Source organism: Ursus americanus, chromosome X, assembly GCF_024610735.1.
Source record: "Ursus americanus isolate L20-20 chromosome X, mUrsAme1.1.p, whole genome shotgun sequence".
NCBI lineage: Eukaryota > Metazoa > Chordata > Mammalia > Carnivora > Ursidae > Ursus > Ursus americanus.
In genome coordinates this window covers 86,127,061-86,142,639 of record NC_142164.1, presented here as the reverse complement: position 1 = coordinate 86,142,639, position 15,579 = coordinate 86,127,061, and the positions used below count along the sequence as shown (strand labels likewise).

Below are 15,579 nucleotides of genomic sequence, written 5' to 3'. Positions count from 1 at the left end.
GCTTCTCTGTAATAAACTAAAAGTGGATAAACCTATGTTCAGTAATTAAACTTTCCATATTTGGAAACGATCTAAATATTCAATAAATGTCCATCATTTAATTTAACTTAGCAAAACTCTGAAATTTCAAGCTACCAACGAGATTTAGGAAGCTACTTTTAAGGACACCTACCATAAAACATAATTATTCCTAAAGATTTTATCGATCAACTGTTATTCTGCTTGTATCCAAATCATTTGCTTCCAACACGCAACTCTTGATCTTGGGGTTGTGAGGTCGAGCCCCACGTTAGGTGTAGAGATCACTGAAAATCTTTAAAAAATAAACAGGTAAAAAAAAATGATTTTATCTATTTGGAATGTTCCTTATAATGGCCACTGTAATTCCAGGTCATTTTTAGTAAAATTTTGCCAGCTTGCTAGATCTCTGAAACTTATGGGACTATACTTTTTTTTTTTTTTTTTTTTTAAGTAGGCTCTACACCCAGCATGGAGCCCAACGCAGGGCTTGAACTCACCACCTGAGATCAAGACCTAGCCCACATTAAGAGTCAGACACTCAACCAACAACCGACTGAGCCACCCAGGCATCCCTCCGGGACTATACTTTTTATATATAAAACAAGCAGGTAGGCTGGAGGGTCCTCGCATACGCACTCACCTCTCTGGATATAAGGGATCCCATTTCTTTTAGCTAGGCCTTTCAGTTTCCCAGAGCCACACTAATACCTAAGGAGTGGGGAAAGGGCTGAATGAGCCTGCAGGCCCCAAAGAATGAGGACCACAGTTGCCATCAACGCTTCCTAGCATGGCATCTGGGAACTGAGGAGAAAAAACAACTCTTGAAAGGCCTGAGATAGAGAAGCCTGGGTGGCTCAGTCAGTGCTTTAATAAACCACCGTTTTGCACCAAAAACATCTCAAGAATTCTTTCTTGGTCGTTGGCTCCGGACCCCACCCCACTGAACCCCACCTGTATTCCAAAACCACATCACTACCAGCCGTTCCCAACGTGGAATCCAGAGACCGAGCTAGGGCATGGGTTTTCCACCCCGGGGAACTGCAGTCTGGAAGGCTAGAGGCTTGGCTCCATGCAGACCCACCCGTCCGCCAACAAGGATGGGCTCCGGCTGGAACCCAACTGCCAGGTCAAGCGGACCTGCTCTGTTAAGGAAAGCCAGTTATTTCGGGAGCTTGTATGCAAAAAAAAGAGCTAAGCTCAACCGAGAGGAACTTACCACACAGCTCTGAGAAACAGCCAGAAACAACGGTGAACGCAAGAGTTCTCTCGGGGGGGCCCCCCGCGCCTGTTTCTCGTTGTCCCCAAATGCCGGTGGAGCTTGGCTTCTAATTCCCTTGCTGACACCAAATGCATTAGAAAACAGAATTCAACCTAGGAACCTAAGAAGTCATTGGCTTTACTAAGCATTCCAGGAAAAGGGGAGCACTCCATCTAGCAAGTAGAGGAATGATACAAAATGGAAGCCTCTTGTAGGAGGGAGGGAGGGAGGGTGGGGCAAAAAAAGTTATCAACAAAAGAGAACAAAGGGTTATTTCAGGCCAGGACATCGTTGTGGGGGGAAGGGACCACAGGGTTTTTACCAATGCAGATTACTTCACAGTGCCAATCAGAGAATTTCAGATTGTTAATAAGGTCACATTCCTAGGAGAGTTGAAACTGTAACTAAGCCTTGCTTTGCCTTCATGGGGGGGCAAATGACTCCATTTTGTGCTTGTTCTTTCTTTTTTAACAAATGAATCAACAACATCCAAGCAAAAATTCGTACAGAGGGAGAATTTAGGTCAAGAAGCAACACAGTATAAAAAATTATGAAACACTGTGTGGCTCTTGCCCATGCATGGCATGTGTGTGTGTCTTGGGGAGCTGGGGAGGTGGCCTGCAGATGGAGAGCCAAACCAGGAAATTGACAACGGCAATGCAATTAACTAGATTACAACTCTTACTTGGATTTGACCATAACAATATTTTATAAATCGAAGTGTTGGCATTTGAACAGTGATATGTATACACATGAAGTATAATTGCTAGTGGGTTCTATGGACTATTATTCAGAAATAACTTCGGCGATGCCGGTGAGCATGCCTAAGTACATTTTCTGGTTTTGATAACTGTACTATGGTTTTGTAATTGTTACTGTTGGGGGAAGCTAGGTGAAGGGTACCTAGGACCGTTTTTTGCAACTTTCTGTGAGTCTGTAATCATTTCAAAATAAAAGCTTAAATTTTTGGATTAATGTTTCAGTGATTCTCTTTGCTTTACATAATTGAGACCACACGCCACTTAAATTTTTCTCATGCTTTTTCATTCAATCTTATATCATAATAATTTTCTCATGCCGTGATAAAAGTCGTTGTAAATATAATTTTTGAAGGCTGCATGATCTCCAGTGGCATATTTATAAAATATTCCTCTCCATTTCCTTATTGTTGCATGTTCAGTTGTTCTGAGCTGTAGGGGTTCTTTTTTTGGAAGGGGTTATTATAATAAAAATGATTGAAACAAAGTCATTATACATAAATGTTTTCCCTGTGTTTATATTTTCATGAACAAGTCACAGAAATAGAACAGTTCAATCAGTAGGAGTGAATATTATTAAGGCTTTTGATACACACCGCCAAAATGTTTTTAGTTTGTACCAATCCACTTTCCCAAGAGTTAGGTGTAAAAGAATCTTTGGTCACCAGCTAGACCCCAAGACCTGAACTTTACTGCTCACCTGCTTGTCCCCACAGACCTTTGTCCCACATTTTTCAATTAGCCCTTCTTTCCAGCTTATCTCTTAACTGAGGGAAAAGACCCAAGGGGCATAGCAACCCTGATGGAAATTGATACTGTCTCTCAAGTGATAACAACTCCCTCTTTGAAGAGCTCTCCAGGCCCAGGCAACCCTGACTAGATGGAGCTAAACCCTCAACTCACACCTGCTCAGAGAGACCCAGGGAATGACTGATAGTTACCTTTAACTCATTATAATACTACATCTCACCTCACCAGGAGCACCAGGCTCATTCACATCATGTACAATGTACGGATAGGCATGGCTTTTAAGGCGCATGTGTGACCTTACGCCGGCCTCTACATTTTGTGACAAACTCCCCTTTCTAAATAGTCATCCTAACCCTCAATAGAAGGAACCCATCCACCCTGGCTCAGGGAGGGCGGGCTTTGGAAGTTATCGCCAGAGATTTTATTTGCTGCAAATAAAGTTTGTGCAATAACTCCACCTGGTATAGTTTCTATCTGGGACTTACCAAGGAGAGAACTCATGTTAGTGTGGTTACACTTTCTCCACACTCCCATTGCCATTTCTGAAAGAACACATCAAGAAGCACTTCAGACAGCAGATTCCTGAGACCTGGCTAAGCTTCAGTTCCAGAAGATACCACTTGGTCACATCTCAAAATTGTGGTTTTGCCAACTAAGACCGTTTACAGCGGGTGAACGACAGACAATCAGAGACTGACGTGGCTTGCAAGTTAAAATGTATTTCTTAGAAGAGCCTTAAGGGGCATCTGGCTGGCTCAGTCAGTAGAGCACGTGACTCTTGATCTTGGGGTTGTAAATTCAAGCCCCGCATTGGGTGTAGAGATTACTTAAAAATAAAATCTTAAGGGGCGCCTGGGTGGCGCAGTCGTTAAGGGTCTGCCTTCGGCTCAGGGCGTGATCCCGGCGTTCTGGGATCGAGCCCCACATCAGGCTCTTCTGCTGGGAGCCTGCTTCTTCCTCTCCCACTCCCCCTGCTTGTGTTCCCTCTCTCGCTGGTTGTCTCTGTCAAATAAATAAATAAAATCTTTTAAAAAATAAAATAAAATAAAATAAAATCTTAAAAGTCATTCAATCCTTATAATGACTTTAGTTAAAATTTTTTAAAAAATAAAAGAACCATAAATTTTGCACACCTGAAACTAATGTAACATTCTTAAATGTTCACAATTCTTAAATTAAAAAAAAAGAGCCATGGATTCTGCCTACTAGGCCTGAAAATGACATGATTCACAGTGTTGCTTTCACTGAAGGCTACCTGTTCTGAACACCTTCCAGTTACCCCTCTGGATCTGCTTTCCTCTCTTCCACACCGCTTCCTGCCACGGAAGTCTGTCTTCTGTGGTCTGTAACAGGCTCCCATACGCTCTGGCTTCTTGTTGAGTTCGTTCAATGGGGAGTTAACAGGGAAAAGGGTAAGTGTGGGGTACTGACCCCATCACTCTTTCCCTGTGAGCTCTTCGGGGGCCACTTGTGTCCCTCAACCAGTACTCACTGCTTTTCTCTAGGGAGTCGTCTCCGTATGACTTTATCCTTCCAGATTCCTGGTCTTTCTGGCCCTTCCCGAGGGTGGTAACAGCTCTGCTATGATTTCCTCAGGGGTACCTCGCTGTGCTTTGTAGTCTTCCCGTACCCTGCCCCCACTTTGGTAACTATTCTGGTTACTAACCCTTCTTCAAATTATCCTAATTTGTGTGTGCCTTCTTTTTCCTGGTGGGGCCACAACTTTATTTGCCGCACACCCCACCACAAACTTTATTTGCAGCAAATAAAATCTCTGGCGATAACTTCCAAAGCCCGCCCTCCCTGAGCCAGGGTGGATGGGTTCCTTCTATTGAGGGTTAGGATGACTATTTAGAAAGCGGAGTTTGTCACAAAATGTAGAGGCGGGCATAAGGTCACACATGCGCCTTAAAGTGGAGTGGCCGTTCCGTCTTAACTTTCAGAGAGGTCATGGGCCCTGTGACTGTCAGTGCTGCACTTCTGTTGGGAGGGCTCAGGACTGGCTGGATGACAGAGGGCAGGTGCAAGTCTCCGAGGCTGATTTGGCATCTGTCAATGCCGTGTTCAAGGTTTTAGGCAGGTAACTACCTCTACAGAAATGACACAAGGACACAGACACTGACAGACGGCAGGCAATCAGCCTCCAAACGGTTTTTCTGTCCCGTGTAAGCACTCTAGATAACAGGGGGAGGGGCAGTGGGGAAATCTAAAAAGAATGTCCCATGGACCCCGGTGACCCGAACAGAGTGGTCCCTATGTGTGTCCTACCTGCTGAGAGGAGCAAAACCAATGAAGGGCCTATTGGCAACACCCAGCAGCAGTGCTGTGCCTGGCGAAAGGAAAACTCAGAATTACTAATCCTTGCTTCATTTAAAATGTGGATACTTTGTTCATGGTGAATTTTGGCATTTATTTTGATTTTTTTAAACTGTATTAAAGTATTATCTATCTTGATTACTCGGTGGTACTTGGTACCCCCTAAACATTGCACCCCGAGGAAAGTGCCTCATTTTCCTCACCCTAGTTTGCCAGACCCGCTGAAGGAGTTAGCTTTGACACCTCTCTTCCCCCTCGCAGCCTGTACTTGGCTTTACTCTCCAAATACTTCCAGAATCTGATGACAACTGGCCCCCTCCTCGGCTACCACCCAGGCTCAAGCCGCTGTCATATCTCACATGGTATTCTGCTTACTAGTCAGGCATCCCACATTCCCCCCAAAAAGTGGTAGAATAAATAACAGCCACTTAGTTTTGCTCACGATTTTGTGGGACAGGACTTCAGGAAGGCCTCAGCCGGGCAGTTCTTGCTTGGAGTTCCTTAGGCTGTTGTAGTCAGGTGTCAGCTGGGGCTGTGGTGATCCGAAGGCTCAGCTGGGCTGACCGTCCAAGATGGCTCACTCATGGGCCTAACAGCTGATGGCGGCTGCCAGCTGCGAGCTCATCTTGGGCTGTTGAGTGGAACACCTAACACATGGTGTCTCCAGCATGGGGTTCTCTCAGGTGGGGGCCAACTCCCACCGAAGCAAGTGGAAACTTCATGACCTTTTATGTCGTAGCCTCAGAAGTCACACGTTATCACATCCACCAAATTCTCTTGCTTGTAGCAGTCTTAAGATCACCCAGATTCAAGAATGGCCCTAATTGTCTAGCCATCACAAAGTAGCTAGAATCATCCTTCTAAAATGAAAGTCAGATTATTTTACTCTTCTGCTCAAAACTTTGAATGGCTTCCCATCATGCAGAAAAAATCATCCAAAGTCTGTAGCATAGGGGCACCTGACTGGCTCAGTCAATGGGGCGTGCAACTGTTAATCTCAGGGTTGTAAGTTCGAGCCCCACAGCGGGTGTAGAGATTACTTAAAAATAAAATGTAAAAAAACAAAACAAAACAACTCCTTAGCATAGTCCACAAGGTCCGATAAGATCTGTCCATCCCTGCCCCACACTTATTTCCCCCTATTCCCTACATTGTTCACTCCACTCCAACATTGCCTGACTCCTTGCGGTTCCTCAAACAAGTCAAGCATATTTCTAGATTTAGGTATTTGTACTAGCTGTTCTTCTGCCTGGCGTGCTCTTCCCCAGTTATCTTCTTGGCTCTGCCCCTCAGTTTGTTGTCATGGCTACTCAAATGTCACCAGATAGAAGAAGCCTTCCCTGCTCACCTTATACAAGATATTAAACCTACCCTATTACTCTCCTTCCCCTTGCTGTGCTTGATTTTTCTTCAGAGCACTTCTACTACATGACATCCTCTGTAGCTATTTATTTTTTTTTTATTTATTCATTCCTTCATTTATTTATTTATTGTTTCCTCTTCTTTTCCTTTTCCGTCTAAGCCCATTAGAATCAAAGCTCTAGGGGCGCCTGGGTGGCTCAGTCGGTGAAGCGTCTGCCTTCGGCTCAGGCCGTGATCCCGGGGTCCTGGGATTCAGCCCCAGGTCAGGCTGCCTGCTCAGCGGGAAGTCGGCTTCTCCCTCTCCTTCTCCTTCTGCCCCTTCCCCCGCTCATGTTCGCTCACTCTCTCTCTCAAGTAAATAAATAAAATCTTTTTAAAAAAAATCTGGGGCGCCTGGGTGGCTCAGTCGTTAAGCGTCTGCCTTCCGCTCAGGGCGTGATCCCGGCGTTGTGGGATCGAGCCCCACATCAGGCTCCTCCGCTATGAGCCGCTTCTTCCTTTCCCATTCCCCCTGCTTGTGTTCCCTCTCTCACTGGCTGTCTCTATCTCTGTCAAATAAATAAATAAAATCTTTAAAAAAAAAAAAAGTCTAAGCTCTATGAGGGCAGAGACATTATCTGTTCTGATCCCTGATGCATCCATACCATCAAGACCAGTGCCTAGCACGTAGGGAGTGCTGGATAAATCTCTCTTCTTCTTTTTTAAAGATTTTGTTTATTTATTTTAGAAAGAGAGAAAGAGAGAGCATGAGCTGTGGGAGGGGCAGAGGGAGAGAGAGAATCCCAAGCAGAATCTCAGCTGCGGGAGGAGTATGATGCAGGGCTCAATCCCAGGACCCCGAGATCATGACTTAAGCCAAAATCGAGAGCCAGACACTTAACCAACTGAGCCACCCAGGTGTCCCAATAAATATTTCTTAATGAATCAATGAAAGAACATAGCCATGATTACTCCTGAATGAAATATACATTGTTATTTTTAATGGTTATAATCATCCATTTTATAGGTAATCCAAAATGTATTTAACAAATCCCCTTTATTTGAGTTCCTCTCAATGTATCGCCTGTATTAATAATGAACATGCTTATCGGTAACTCTCTTATAATTATTTCCTTAGGATCATTCCCTCAAGTAGAATTACTAAGTGAAGGAGTATCCATATTTTTAAGGTTTTTATTTTTATTTTTTTTCCAAATTATTGCCTTAATTTGTATATTTTATTTTTTTTTATTTTTTTTAATTTTTAATGATTTTTTATTATATTATGTTAGTCACCATACAGTACATCCCCGGTTTCCGATGTAAGGCTCGATGATTCATTAGTTCTGTATAACACCCAGTGCACCATGCAATACGTGCCCTCCTTACTACCCATCACCGGTCTATCCCATTCCCCCACCCCCCTCCCCTTAAGGTTTTTAATACATATTATCCTAAGATGGACTACTGAGATTCACAATCCTATCGCCAATATATGGGGGTGCTTTTTTCCCGCGATCCCAGCTCATGGCACTATTCCTTCATTTGTCTACTTTAGACACTGTCTATTGACTTCCCTGTATTTTAGATGAGGATTTAATTCAGTTACACCACTCCCACATTCTCTCTTCACTCCCATTTTTGCTTGTTGGCTCATTAATTTAGTTTCTCCTTTATATCTCTGAATAATACACTTAAACCCTTATTTCGGTTTCTACCAATTTTCTACAGTATCTCTTGACGCTTGATAAGTATTATGACACTTTTACATTTTTCTCTACTCCTTCCTCTCCATCATGTGTCAGCTGTTCCTTTATTTTTTATTGTCAACATTGACAACATTTATATTATTTTCCGTAACCGTAACTAAGTATTCTAAAAGTAGAAGAATTAATACAATTTTTTATATAATAACATAGTTAATTGTAGAGCTGAATTATGTGGCATAATTACATAGTGCTTTCTTCTATCTGGTTCCATGGTCATGACCCTCGTGCCAAGCAAAGGAGAATTTGCCTAGTGTCAAGATCAAATGGATTTACTTTTCTTAAATACAACGAATTGCTCAGTAATGGCGCTTTTTTGTTTGTTTCTCTGTTTTTCTTTAATTGAGAGGATAATAATAGGCTTTCGTGGGTGATGGGCATTAAGGAGGAGGGCACATGATGTGATGAGCACTGGGTGTTATATGCAACTGATAAATTATTGAACACTACATCTGAAACTAATGATGTACTATAAGTTGGCTAATTGAAGTTAAAAAAATAAAAGCAACGATAATAAACTCAAGAAAACAAAAAACAAAAAAATAATAGGCTTTCATTACTATACTCCTATATGGTCCAATTTATTCATTCTATATCTCCTTTGGGATCCACTATAGTCTTCTTAGAGCCCACTGAATTCTAATTTGTTCTCTTTGCTTTCTAGACTACCAGCCTGTGGTCACTCATATTTTACTGGATTTCCAGTTAGTTCCTTGCCATGGGATAGCCCTGTTTCTTAGTTTTCAGCCTTATTTTTCTGGAGTGCATACTAAAAAAATGTACTTTCAGAAAGAGAGGTAAACTTTCTTCTTTGCTTGTTTGATGAATTTCTTTTGCCTTCATAATGATTAATAACTTCCCTTAGCAAAGAACTTTGGGCTCAAAATAATTTTTCTTCCAGATTGTTTTCTTCCCAACACTTAATATTGAAAATCTTTCAAACCTACAGAAAATTTAAGAGACTATTTTCATCAACAGGGTGCCTGGGTGGCTCAGTCAGTTAAGCATCAGACTCAATTTAGGGTCAGGTCATGATCTCCAGGTCCTAAGATCGAGCCCAGTGACTTAGCATGGAGCCTGCTTAAGAGTCTCTCTCTCCCTCTCCCTCTGCCCTCCTCTCTGCTCGTGAGTGCGTGCACGCTCACGTGCTCTCTCTCTCTTTAATAAAAAAAAAAGAATATTTTCAACAACGCTAATACACCCTTCACTAGATCCACCAAATGTTGTGCATATCACCACATTTTCAATATGTTTTTTTCTAAATTATTTGAAAATAAGTTGAAACACTCATGATATTCACCTCAAAGAATTTCTGCCTGCATCTCCTAAGAGTAAGAAAGTTCTCCTACAAAGCCGCAGTACCATGAGCACATCGAGGATGATGAACACTAATGAATAACATCACCAAATATATAGCCCATATTCGAATCTTCTCAACTGTCACCACATCTATAGATTTTTTATTTTCCAATCCAGAATCCAATCAGTTTTCTCAGTGTTCGGGCTTTATGCCTTTTTATTCTCTTCATCTTCAACAGTGCTCTTGCCTTTTAGTTTCTTTTCAACATTGACTTTTTTTTTTTTTTTTTTTGAGGATCCGTGCCAGTTGTTTTCTGAAATATCCTTTGTCTGGATTTGTGTGATTATTTCCTCATGATGATTCAAGTTAGACATTTTTGGTAAGAATATAGCACACATGAGATTGTGTACTTACTACACCACATCAAAGGACATTTTATATTAGAATCTTTTTTTGAGTGAGCTCTACACCCAACGTGGGGCTCAAACTCACGACCCTGGGATCAAGAGTCACATGCTCTACTGACTGAGCCAGCCAGGCGCCTCTATATTAAATTATTGATAACTGATGATCTTAAGTTTGATCATTTGGTTAAGATGATAACTACCGGATCTCTTAACAAAAAAAAAAAAGTTTTTCCTTTATAACTAATACCATGGTATTAGTCTTGCTTGGAGACCATGTGCATAAATTGCTTGGAGACCATGTGCATAAATTGCTTCCTAATAATCTTTCACTCAAGGTTTTTAGCATCTGCTGCGATCCTTGCTTAAACCAATTATTACAAGAGTTGAAATGGTGTTATTAAAAATAAATTTTCTATGTTTACAAGCTGATAGTTTCTGTAAAGAATAACTTTCCTTTTTAAAACTCCTTTCTCCCAATATTTTATTAATTTACGTTCTCATAACACAGCAGACTAATGCATTTTTATTCATCTTTTATTGATTATCATCATAATCCTTTTAATGCTCCAGTTTGATGAGGCAACATTACTTATGGCAAACCTAAGTGCCCTCTGATCAGTAAATAGCATGTGGACTGGTAGAAACTATAAATGAACTATAAATACTTGATGTAAATGTCATAAGCTGGGGTTTCCCTGGTGTGGTGACTGTTACAGTTGGGTATGTTCCATATGAGGGACCCTGGATAATTACGCCTGTGAATAAGTTATTGCCTCCTATGGGGCATGAGGCTGTTATTCCAGGTTAGGTTCCAGGCTTGGCTGATGTGAAACTTCTTCCCTTGTGCCTGAGCAACCACTTGCGGGACAAGAGAGTAGCTGATCGATGCTATGTGGACTGCTCTATGATCTGTCTGCTACTATCGGGTTTCCCATGGCAGAGCATTCTGCCCTGCTGGAAGCTGTATCTCTCTGAGCAGACTGATGCCAGAGGGGGCCCATAGTAGTTTTGTGAGTCTGAAGGTTTCATTGAGCCCATGGAAATCCATAATGGGAATCGCACTCTTTTAAAACAGAATACTCTCAGAAATCCTACTCCCATCCCTACCCCACCATTACATTGTCACACATTTCTCCATTTATGATTTATCTTACCTATGTTTCTGTTTGCAAATAAAGGTACATATTTTTCTTACACAAAGGTACACACACACACACACACACATACCTATAAAGGTATATACCCTGAAAATCACTCATATCAGTTCATAAAGAACATCCTCATTCTTTTTTTTTTTAAGATTTTATTTATTTATTTGAGAGAAAGAGATAGTGAGAGACAGAGCAAAAGCAGGGTGGAGAGGGAGAAGCAGGCTTCCCGCTGAGCAGAGAGCCTGACGTGGGGCTCGATCCCAGGACCCTGGGACCATGACCCAAGCCAAAGGCTTGGTCAACTGAGCCACCTCAGGCCCCCTCTCTTTTTTTTTCTTTCTTTTTTTTTGAATGGCTGCATAGTGTTTCACTCTGTAGACAGAATAAAAGTTTATGCAACCAGTTTCCCATGGATGGACATGTAAATTGTTTCAATTATTTTGCTATTAAAAATAAGTTCACAGTAAATAACCTTGGGCATATGTTTGTCCTGTTTGTTGAGGTGTATGGTTAGGGTGAATTCCTAGAAGTAGGAATGCGGGGTCAAAGGGTGAATGCGTATGTGATTTTGTCAGATATCACCAAATTCATCTCCACAGGGGCTGCATAGCATTTTGCGCTTGAGCTCCCAATGAATGAGTGAGCGCTACGTGTCTGCGAAGAAGAGCATTTCAAACTCGGTTGATGTTGTCTGCAGAAAATGCATAAAACTAAGTCTTTGTGAAACAAAATTCGGGAGTCATAAGGAGAAGATACGATGAGATATAGGTGGCATCAGTGAAAAGTGAGCTGGATGAAATGAAAGCTTCAAGTTCAAGAAAAACCCTAAACTGAAATGGCATTGTCAATATCTGCTGTAGAAGCAATAAAAAATAGAATTAGAACTGCAGAGGGGCACCTGGCTGGCTCAGTCAGTAGACCACCTGACTCTTGATCTCAGGGTTGTGAGTTCGAACTCCACATGGGGAGGGGAGCCTACTAAAAAAAAAAAAAAAAAAGAAACACTTAAAAAAGAATTAGAACTGCAGAAAATTAAATCACTAATCCGAAGGATAAATGTGATTAGCAGTCTCAGAATTCAGAGGAAAAGGACAGAGACATGGTAATGATAAAGGACATAGAAAGATGCTCCAGTAACATAATTATAAGTGTTTCTCAGGAAGAAACCACTTAGAACAAATGCAATAATCCAAATCAGAGTAGAAGAAAATTGTCCTAGCATGGGGATTAATTAAACCCACAAATTAAAAATCCACAGATTGAAAGGAGTTATGATACCACATGCATACACCCATACACACACAGATCCCCATTATCTTCACAAAATTATTTCATTTCAGGGATAAATAAAACCATTTCCTATAAATATTCTAGAAATAAAGATATCTTTTAAAAAAGATGTTAGGAGCACCTGGCTGGTGCAGTCGGCAGAGCATAGGACTCTTGATTTAGGGGTTGTGAGTTCAAGCCCCACCTTGGGCGTAGCATTTACTTAAAATAATAATAATAATAATAATAGTAATAATAATAAAAAGATGTTAAATGAGACTGCCAAATATAAATTTCCTGGATTAATGTTTAGGAATAATCACCATCCCAGTTAAATTAACCAAGGGAGTTTTTAATTGATGAAATGATTCTAAAATTCATTTAAACATACAGGAATATATTAACAGAAACAATATGTAAAAATATCATAAATAATTTATAAAGAAGGGTATTGGGAAGGGACTAGTCCTTCTGTCTGGTGAAATCTACTATAAAGCAGCTGTAAGTAAATCAACGTGGCATTGGTAGCAATGTGGAGAGAATATGCATGTAAATATAATAGAAGAGATGATCCAAAGCCAGATCTCAGTATTTATGTTATATAACGTCAACAAATCCTTGGAAAATGGAAGGATTTTTCTTTTCTTCTTCTTTTTTTTTAAAGATTTCATTTATTCATTTTGAGAGAGCAAGACAGAGAGAGAATGAGAGAGTGAAAGAGCACAAGCCAGGGCGAGGAGCAGAAGGAGAAGGAGAAGCAGATTCTCCACCAAGAAGGGAGCCCGACACGGGGCTCTATCCCAGGACCCCAGAATCATGACCTGAGCCAAAGGCAGACGCTCAACCGACTGAGCCACCCACGTGCCCCTGGAAGGATTTTTCAATAGACAGTTTTGTTATGAGTGGTTAACTATTTGGGGGTGTGTGGGGTGTCTATTTATTTGGTGCTGAAACCCGCGATAGAGCGTCTATTTAAATCCTCACCTTATAACATAACAAAATACATCCCAGTAAATTAGGATTAAATAAATTCTAAAATAACCAACCATCAAAAAACAAAAGAAAATACAATTCATCCTTCAGAACTGTAAGTTTAAAAGCAATGGAAGAAATTACTAAAAGATAGACACAAGCACATCAACTTTAAATTTCCGCTTATCTCCAATGCCATAAACAATACTAAAATATAAATTGGAATAAACTATCTGCAGTGAAAATACAGTGAAGGGTTAATATCTTATTGTACAAATCACTTACAGAAATCAACGACATTAAGGCACGAACTGATCATTCACAACGGAAGAAACTGAAATGGCTAATAAACATCTGAAAAAAGTGATCAGTAATCAAAGAAAGACCATTGCAAATAGCAATGCCATGCTGATTTTTCACCTTTCATGTTAAGAAAAGTTAAAAAGTTAGCTTCCTTAATGGCTTAATGTGAGAGTGGGGGCCGTAAGAACTCAGACAGCAGTTTTTTTTTGTTTTTTTGTTTTTTTTTTGAAGGAGCAATGAGAGCTTTGTTCAGATCCTAGGGCCCTGGACAGTCATTCTTAGACATTGTTGATGAAGTATAAATTTGTATGATCTCTTGGGCAAGTCATTTGGTAACTTCAATCATAGAGCTTTAGAAAAGCTCCTACTCTCTTACCCCATAATTTTAGTTCTAGGACTCTATCTCAAGGAAGTTCGAAAAAAATATGTACAATATTTTTTGCACAAAAATATTAATCTCCAAGCTATGCATTATATTTAAAAATTAGAAAGTATTACATGCTTCATGTTAGAGGATAATAGTTCAGTAAAGTACATCCACGACATGATTATAATGCAATTTTTGCAAATTAAAATGTGAGTATGTATTGAGTAATTATCTAAGTATTGTGCATTTGCTCATTGAACCCTCACTACAGGGATACTGGATATCTTCCCTTGGCCCTTCCAGGTGCACCCACCACTCTTCTCTTTTTCTGACTGGTAAGGGCTGCACCAACAGGATCCCTTGCCTTCTAGCTTCTGGTTGGGGTAGGTCAATGGAGAGGACCAGGGGGCGGCGGGCGAGGAAGATTGGGAATTATTTGTCCTGGCTCCCTCTCTGTGAGTTTCCTGTGGGCTGAAAGCCTCCCTGAACTAAAGGCCACAGCTTATGTAGGCAGCCCCCATCAAACACCACTGTCACCAGGTTCTGATAACTGTTCTCTCCCTTTCCCACTTCACAATGATGCCTTCTTGCTCTCACCAGCCTGGGGATACTGTGTGATTCCCTGTGGTTTCTCTTCATCTTGCCTACCTCTTTTAAAATATTTCCTTTATGATAATCTCTTCAAATGATCTAATTAGAGTTTGCTGTTTCCTACTGGAACCTGACAGATACAACGGCTTATGAGAGTCTATATTTGAGGAGATAGGCACAGAGAAGTCAAGTAATTTGCCCAAGGTCACACAAGGGAGAAAATAATAATTGTAGGGCATGTTGAAATTGTTCCTTTATTTCTCTATTTTAAAATAACTTTTATTGTTTTTATTACAAAAGATACACAAAATATACAATACAAATAAGATGAAGAGAAGAAAATACCCATATTTCCACTCATCTAACCCATCCGGTATTTCTTTAATGAGACTCCCACATTTTTGTCTCCAGCCAAACTTCCCCAATTCTTGTCTCAGGCTCTATGTTCAATTGTCTACTCTATAATCTTCATCTGGATGTCTCAAAGGCACTTGAAACTGAACATGTCCAAAAACAGGCTCATGATCTTCCAAATTCTAGCCACAACCAAGTCCTGTCAATTTTACATGTAAATGTCTCTAATATATCCACAGCTCTCCAGCTGCCACCACCCACCTTAGTCCAAGATGCTATCACCTCTTTCTTTGAAGAATTCCAAGCTTTGTTCTCCCTGTATCTATCTACTCTTGTCTCCTTTAACCCATTATTTATACAGCAGGCAGATAGACCTTTTCAAAATGCAATCTAGTCGTATCACCCCTTGCTTAAAACCTTGCAGTGGCTTCCATTGCTTTGAATACAGACCAAGAGTCTTACTTTGGCTCAGCTAACCTCAGCAGTTTTGTCTCCCCTGTTCCTTTCCTCCCTTTGCTTAGCTCCACTGTCTGGCTTTCAGCTGTGCCCGGGAACCATGCTTCTTTCTACCACAGGGTCTTTGCCCACATTGTCCCTCTTTTGGGGACACATTTTTAAAAAATATTTTATTTATTTATTTGAGAGAGAGAGAGAG

General features: G+C 40.8%; 1 long non-coding RNA gene across 1 annotated transcript in view; it reads right to left on the bottom strand.

The window, feature by feature from the left end:
* LOC148106975 (uncharacterized) overlaps positions 1-1,446 on the bottom strand; it is a 103,314-nt gene extending 101,868 nt beyond the window's left edge. Inside the window, exon 1 of the long non-coding RNA XR_015723497.1 lies at positions 1,238-1,446. This is a non-coding gene — a long non-coding RNA (uncharacterized LOC148106975). The remainder of the gene's footprint in view (positions 1-1,237) is intronic.
* Positions 1,447-15,579: the final 14,133 nt, after the last annotated feature.